Genomic DNA, 6,517 nt, shown 5'->3' with positions numbered 1-6,517 from the left:
ATGTTCAGTTAGACTAGAGTTAATTAAGAGTTCAGTTAGATAGATTTAATAGGTGATTTGGTATCTGCTCTTGTTGCTGCTCCTCTACGTCTGTATTCTTTCCACGTAGTGTTAACTAACACTAGCTGCTTCCTTAAAAGAAATACTGGCAGCCACCAGTGCTACCCATCAGCCTCGTAGTAGATACTCCTACGGTATCTTTCTAGGGTTATTGGATTCACAGACTTGCTTGTCCACATTGACCCACCCATCCGCCTGGTGGTCTGGAAACAATACCACACCATCATTGTACGGCTGAGGGTTAAAAACTACTCTTCCCTGCACTTTGACTCATAGATGTGTCTACAATTTATAGCTGATCTGACCGATTCACTGCAGCTTGGGGGTCTTGTTTAGCTTGACTGCATGTTGTAGCAAATGGAGCACAGTTTATAACAGTGATATTTATTTATACTTGTTTAGCCAAGTGATGAATAAAAAAATAAAAACCAAGAATACATTTCACTATTAGTATTTTTTTCCTATACTGTGCAGAGATAATAGTGTAATTATTCATTTATTATTTATTAATTTTTCAGCCACTAGAGCATTCCTATATCCTGGTTGACAGTCTCTAGAGCGCTTAGCAACAGTTTGTTCTCCATTTTTGTATTACTGCTTCTGACAAATGTTTTCATAGTAGCCTCAGTCGAACAGTAAAAATAACATAACTTTATCTTCACCTTTTCTGTACACTGAAATGTACATCCAAGCAAGACATATAGCCTGTCTGAGCTTTAAACCACAGTTTAACTTCAGTTTGGTTGGTCAACAAACATGGGTTTTCCAGACTACTTCTATGGAAGGAAGATGTTTTCCTGTGGCAACAAAATGCAGACAAACATGGAGCTTTTTCAGTCAACTTTAAGTCAACTATTTTCTGTTTCTCACAATATTCAAATTCTGAAATATCAACTAGTAAAAAGAATATTAATTTGTTGATTACAGTAATTAGTTTTGAATTATTATAAAATATTTTCTCACAAAAACACTGCAAGTCATGATTTTACATAAGTACAATCCATATGTTTTATGCCTGACCTCAGGAGGTCTCAGTGATTGATCGAGATGATCAATTCCACCAGATGCTTCTATGGTGAATCCTCATGCATAACAAACATATGCTCATTGAGAAAACTGACAGAATCATCACTTGGATCTATGTAGCAGGTCAAAATTTCCTTCTGATGTGTTTTAACTGTGTTCAAGGCAGGAGATGGTGAGAAAAATGCTGACAACAGTCATATCATACTTATTTAATTTAGTGAATAATCCAATTATCCAATTATTATTATTAATCCAATTTTTTTTTGAAAAAGAAGAAGAACATACACTCAAAAAAATGAAACGTTGACTTTAATTAAAATTATTTTGTCAACAGGTTCCACGAAATTGCATTGTGTTAGTTTAAAGCAAAAATCTTTAGTTCATCTAATTTTAAAAAACTACTTAAGATTAACAAGAGATATTTAAGACTACCTAAATCAAATTATGTTGTATGAACATAAATGATATATTTACAGGTTAGATAGTTTAGATTAGTTACTTCAACACATTTCTTATTTGTGGCAGTAAAATGTTAAATTTAAGTTAGATTAATTCAAATATTATATTTTCAGCCACCTTGTGCTTTACTAATTAGTTTTACATAAATCTATTTTGTCAACAGGTTCCACACAAATGAATTAAGTACATCCAACTTATTTTTTTAAATTTCTTTTATTGCCAACACATTCAGTGAGCATTTGTGTAAACCCAGTCCAAAATAAAACACAACAGGTCATTAGGGTTAGTAACTAACAGTATGTAGACAGATGGAACATCAACACTTTAAATTAAATGTCTGTATCTGCCAGAAATAGAAGAAAAAAACATTGAAGACCACATAACATGTTGATAAAATGACACTTGAGTTATGCACATGTGATGCTAGTAAGGTCTGTGGAGTGTTTTTTCTTTTAGTGTCTAAAATGGATAGCAAAGTTGCTATTTGCAATGATTGCTTAGGGTCAGTCCAGTAACACAACGCCAATGAAGTGCTTTCCTTTAACAATGCAAAGTGAAGTGTCCACCTCAACAGCCACAATTAAAAAAAAATAATGTTGTAATAATAATAATAATAATAATAATAATAAATAGTCCACTGATATTAGCAATCAAAGAAAATTATATCACCATCCCAAATAAAACTTTAATAAAACATGCCAGCATTATGGTCTAACAATAAAACAGCTTGTCAGCGTTCAGTTTTTTTGCAACAGCACAGCAGTAACCATTTAACACTTGCCACCCTCAACGTTTATTTTACCAGTGTTTGGGCAAAAAACTTGGGTTGTAAACATTTTAACATGGAAACAATTGTTCGTCTTTAAAAGTCCGCAAAATATACATTCATCCTGCATTCCTAACTTACCCTTATTCTTAGTATGTATTGCAATTACCTTTACAATGCACACAATGTAACACAAACAGAATATGAACATATTTCCACCTCATAACAATATACCTTGAACGCTAATATACACACCACCCTTCAACATTTCTGGTGCAGTATCATCTCTCAATTAAATCCTTTAAATCTCAATACTTTTGATTGTCTCTTACTAGCCCCCCTCCCCCACAAGAGTAAAATCTCTCAAATTGTAGTAGTTTACAAAGTTTTCAAAATTTCTCTTAAATGTAATTTTCCCTTTATCTGTCATTTTCAACAAATTACCGTTTTATTCCCATTCAGCCTCTGAAAAACTTCTGTCCATCTGACAGAACATTCATCATCCAAATTAAGGGTTGGCTTATTCATTCAGTTTATTCTTGAGCATCTGTACCTTGGTCAAGAGTCTGCTGACATACAGATGAAGGAAGAGCTTCTGAAGTACTTCAAAGGCCATGTTTTCCAGGTCATGCAGAACACCCTAGATGGTTATACCCACATCGGCTGGAGGAGTGCTGACATCAGCTTTTTCGATGGTGAAGACAGCAAGGGTAATTTGTTCCAGCTCCCTCTGAACAGCTGTAGCTGTAGCTTAGACACAAAAACAAAGAAAAATGGCGTCCAGTTAAATTAAAAAAAAGAAAAGAAAAAAAAAGAAAGAGCCAAAGCTACCCTTTAATGAAGTACACACAATATTAGGAACATGCACCCTAGTGCGCTACTATTTTAGACTACAGATTCAACAATAAATATAAATAGTTTGGGTATACAAGAAGATTCCCCAAAACATTTAAACAGGTTCCATGCAAATTACAACAACAACATTACAACATGCAAAAACATTAGTTATTCAAAATTTGGTTTAATACAGATAAAAAACTAAACTAAAATTACCAACCAATTATTCTTTGAAGAGGATGGTTGGGTCTTCATTCAGGTAAAAAGGTAGTGCCCTGAGGACACACTCCCTCCCCTTTTCAATAGTTTCCTTCCGTAGAGAGTGGCAGAGATACAGGAAGAGAAAACAGATATACTTTAGGATGACACAAACTCACATTATACGCAAAATGAATGACATATTCACTGCACAGATAGACATGTACACAAGACCAACTAATCATCACATGGACATGAATAGTTAACCTGTTGGGTAGGGTTTCCACCACATTATATATGTCCATAATGGAGGTATAGACAAACTAATACATCATCGTTTTTGCATTCAAAAACTGATCTTTAACATAAAAACATTCACTTATGGTTTAACCCGAAATTGAGGGATCAGATTTTACTTATGTTTAGGTAATTTTAATTTTCCAAAGTTTTGAGTACCAAACTTTGTCTTGCTTAATATAAATGTAAGTACACTGTGCAGCTACCATACACTAGCTGTTTAAATTTGAAAGTGATCTTATTAGCCATAATATTTTGCTACCAACAGAATAACGCACCTTTGTGGGTGGGGCTAAAATTTGTCTAATTTTCTTCACTGCAGCGCCTCCTTTTTTCTTGAAGACTTTTATGAGCTGGTCAGTGTATTGGTCAAGTTGTGCAAAAAGCCTTGGAACAAGTGGAGCAGTAGTAATCCTCACAAATTCTGCTTCCACCTGAAAACATGTCAACAAACACAACATACTGTACTGTAAATATACATACTATATGTACACATATACATACTTTATAACTAAAACTAATGTAGAAAGACCTCATTAAAGCTATAATTTTAACACAAACATTTACACAAAATGCTAATGGAGCCATTACAGCTTTTATTGTTATTTATCAAGTTCCAAAAAATATTGATCACAGCTGATCTGAAAAGAATTTCATACCTCAGGCCCTTGAACTGCAACCTTTACAATGGTTCAGATCTGGAGAAGAAATAACAGGGGCATTGAATGGGTCACTAAAGAAAACTTAACTTATAAAACAGTTTTGTTTTTAAAAGTATAACAGTTCACATACCACATACAAGCTCAGCAGTACCACATACACCACATCAGTATAGGAGGGAGCAGGTAAAGGCAGGATCTGAAATTTATAAAGTAAAACAAGAAATTCATTACTTAATTTCAAGAAGCAAATTATTGATTGAATTACAACTAAATAAAATACTACTCAGAAGAAAAGCAAGAGATTGACATGTGCTAACTTTCTATAGAAGCAATTATCACCAGGTCTGTCGACTTCCATTGTCTGTCCACTCACATGTCGTGAATAATTTTATTTAAAAAAGTAAGTGTGTGATTTAACAAACTGTAATTTATAACTATGCTGATATGTATCACTCCTAGGAAACATGCTGTATTTACAGACCATTTTTACATAATACAGATTACTGATAGAGCATAACAATGGTGTCACAGTGGCCTTCGCCCTCGACTTTTTGGATTTTAAATGTCACTTTATGCTATCCTTGCTATCCTATTCGATATTTATGACTCTCGGATTACAGTAAAGGAATCCCAAGAAAGCAAATGAAAAAATAACCCCATGAACCCCTGTAGCTAATCCCTTAATAAAACCAAAAACAATAAAAATGTTTCTTACACAGTCCACAAAATAAGCATGTTAGGCATGTCCAGGACCCAGTAAAACTAATGTAGAACAAGCGCACGCAAACGATATAACATGTCTTATAAGACAAACGCAAAATATAACCATGCTCGACAGGTAGATACTACACAACACAGTCAAAGAAAAAACTGGTCTTACCTCTCAAAGAAACAGCAGCTTGGCGCCAAAACAACGTTTTTAAGTTAAATTTGAAGTCTTGCGCATGAGCAGGCCCAAGCCGTGAAACCTTGTTGTTCTTCGCGGTTTCATTACAACTGTTTTTGCATTACTGCCACCTAGTGGATATACAAAGTATATCGATCCTAATTGACTTAACTTAAATGTCATGCCATCAAGTAACACATTAGTATTATGTACAGTGAATAATAGACACAATTACGTAGACTTGATTAGAAAAACACATGTTAACTTAACAAAAACATATATTTTAAGTAAAATGAAAATAAATAATTAATATACACTGAACAATCCACCTCATTCATTTTTTTGAGTGTAGGCCAGCAGACCGTTTGCTGTGGACACTGACCTTTCTGTAGTGAGAAAAACCCAAACAGTCATAGGAAGTTTTAATTTTGGCAAATGTTGCATACAGAGCTTAATTCTTAGAGAATATTAAGTATTAGTAAGTTATGCTTGAAGCAAAGAGCTGTTCACTTAATGTGTCAGTAGCATTACATGTTGATATCATGATCCACAACAGTATAATTTAGAATAATTACAGTAGAAACATTGGATCTACTTTTTTTTGGATTTACTTTTTTTTTACAAGTCAGATTATTATCATATCAAGAGAGAAAGCTAATTCCCTAAGCTGACAGCATATTGTAAACACACTCTCCAAAAGAGCCCCTGTGTGTATAGGAATCTTCGAAAAAGCAGCTGTGCAGTTTTCAATTAGGATCAATGCTAATAAGGCGAGGGGAAACAAGCAGAACCAGTAGAAAAATTACAATAGAACCTAATTACATTGTGTTATCGCAATGCATTAAGATGTTGTAGTATGTAATGGTGATTTCTTTTTCACTTTTATTGCATCTAATTATTCCAGTTGGCGGATAATGGAAACTATAAAAGACAGTAGACATTATCATGTAATTTTGCTAATTTTAAAAACTAATTTGGAAGAAGAAGAGCCAGAAGTCATTTTTGGAATGAAGCCTATATGCATGCAATGTTTTATTTTGATATTATGATTATTTAACTATTTTTATTGTTGTTCCAATTGCTCTACATGTTAACAGCGTGGTTTTAATGAATCTTATTCATCCGTATTATTTTTATGGTGAAAGCTGGTGTTTTCTTTAAGAGAATTTAGTGTACAAATGCACTTTTGTATTACTGCATGCTATGCTATTGCCTGTACATATAATTTCAAATATTGTATGTCCAAGCAATTCCTGTGAGCTAATAGCTCAGGCTTCAAAGTGCTTTTTTGTCTGTGCTTGGCTCTGTATGATGTCAGGCACACAG

The 6,517-nt window shown here is 33.8% G+C and overlaps 1 long non-coding RNA gene across 4 annotated transcripts; it reads right to left on the bottom strand.

Annotated features, from left to right (window-relative positions):
• Positions 1–1,742: 1,742 nt before the first annotated feature.
• On the bottom strand, positions 1,743–5,528 carry LOC109202447 (uncharacterized). Of its 4 annotated transcripts, XR_002062359.2 has the most exons (6): positions 5,186–5,528; positions 4,436–4,501; positions 4,303–4,341; positions 3,922–4,077; positions 3,369–3,458; positions 1,743–3,061 (listed from the first exon to the last, which is right to left on the bottom strand). It is a non-coding gene; the product is annotated as an uncharacterized LOC109202447 (long non-coding RNA). The 4 variants fall into 4 exon arrangements; XR_002062358.2 differs by having other exon boundaries at positions 3,369–4,077; XR_002062360.2 differs by having other exon boundaries at positions 1,743–3,055; positions 3,369–4,077.
• Between the last annotated feature and the right edge of the window lie 989 nt (positions 5,529–6,517).

Source organism: Oreochromis niloticus, linkage group LG6, assembly GCF_001858045.2.
Source record: "Oreochromis niloticus isolate F11D_XX linkage group LG6, O_niloticus_UMD_NMBU, whole genome shotgun sequence".
Taxonomy (NCBI): domain Eukaryota; kingdom Metazoa; phylum Chordata; class Actinopteri; order Cichliformes; family Cichlidae; genus Oreochromis; species Oreochromis niloticus.
This window is presented reverse-complemented; position numbering and strand designations above follow the sequence as displayed.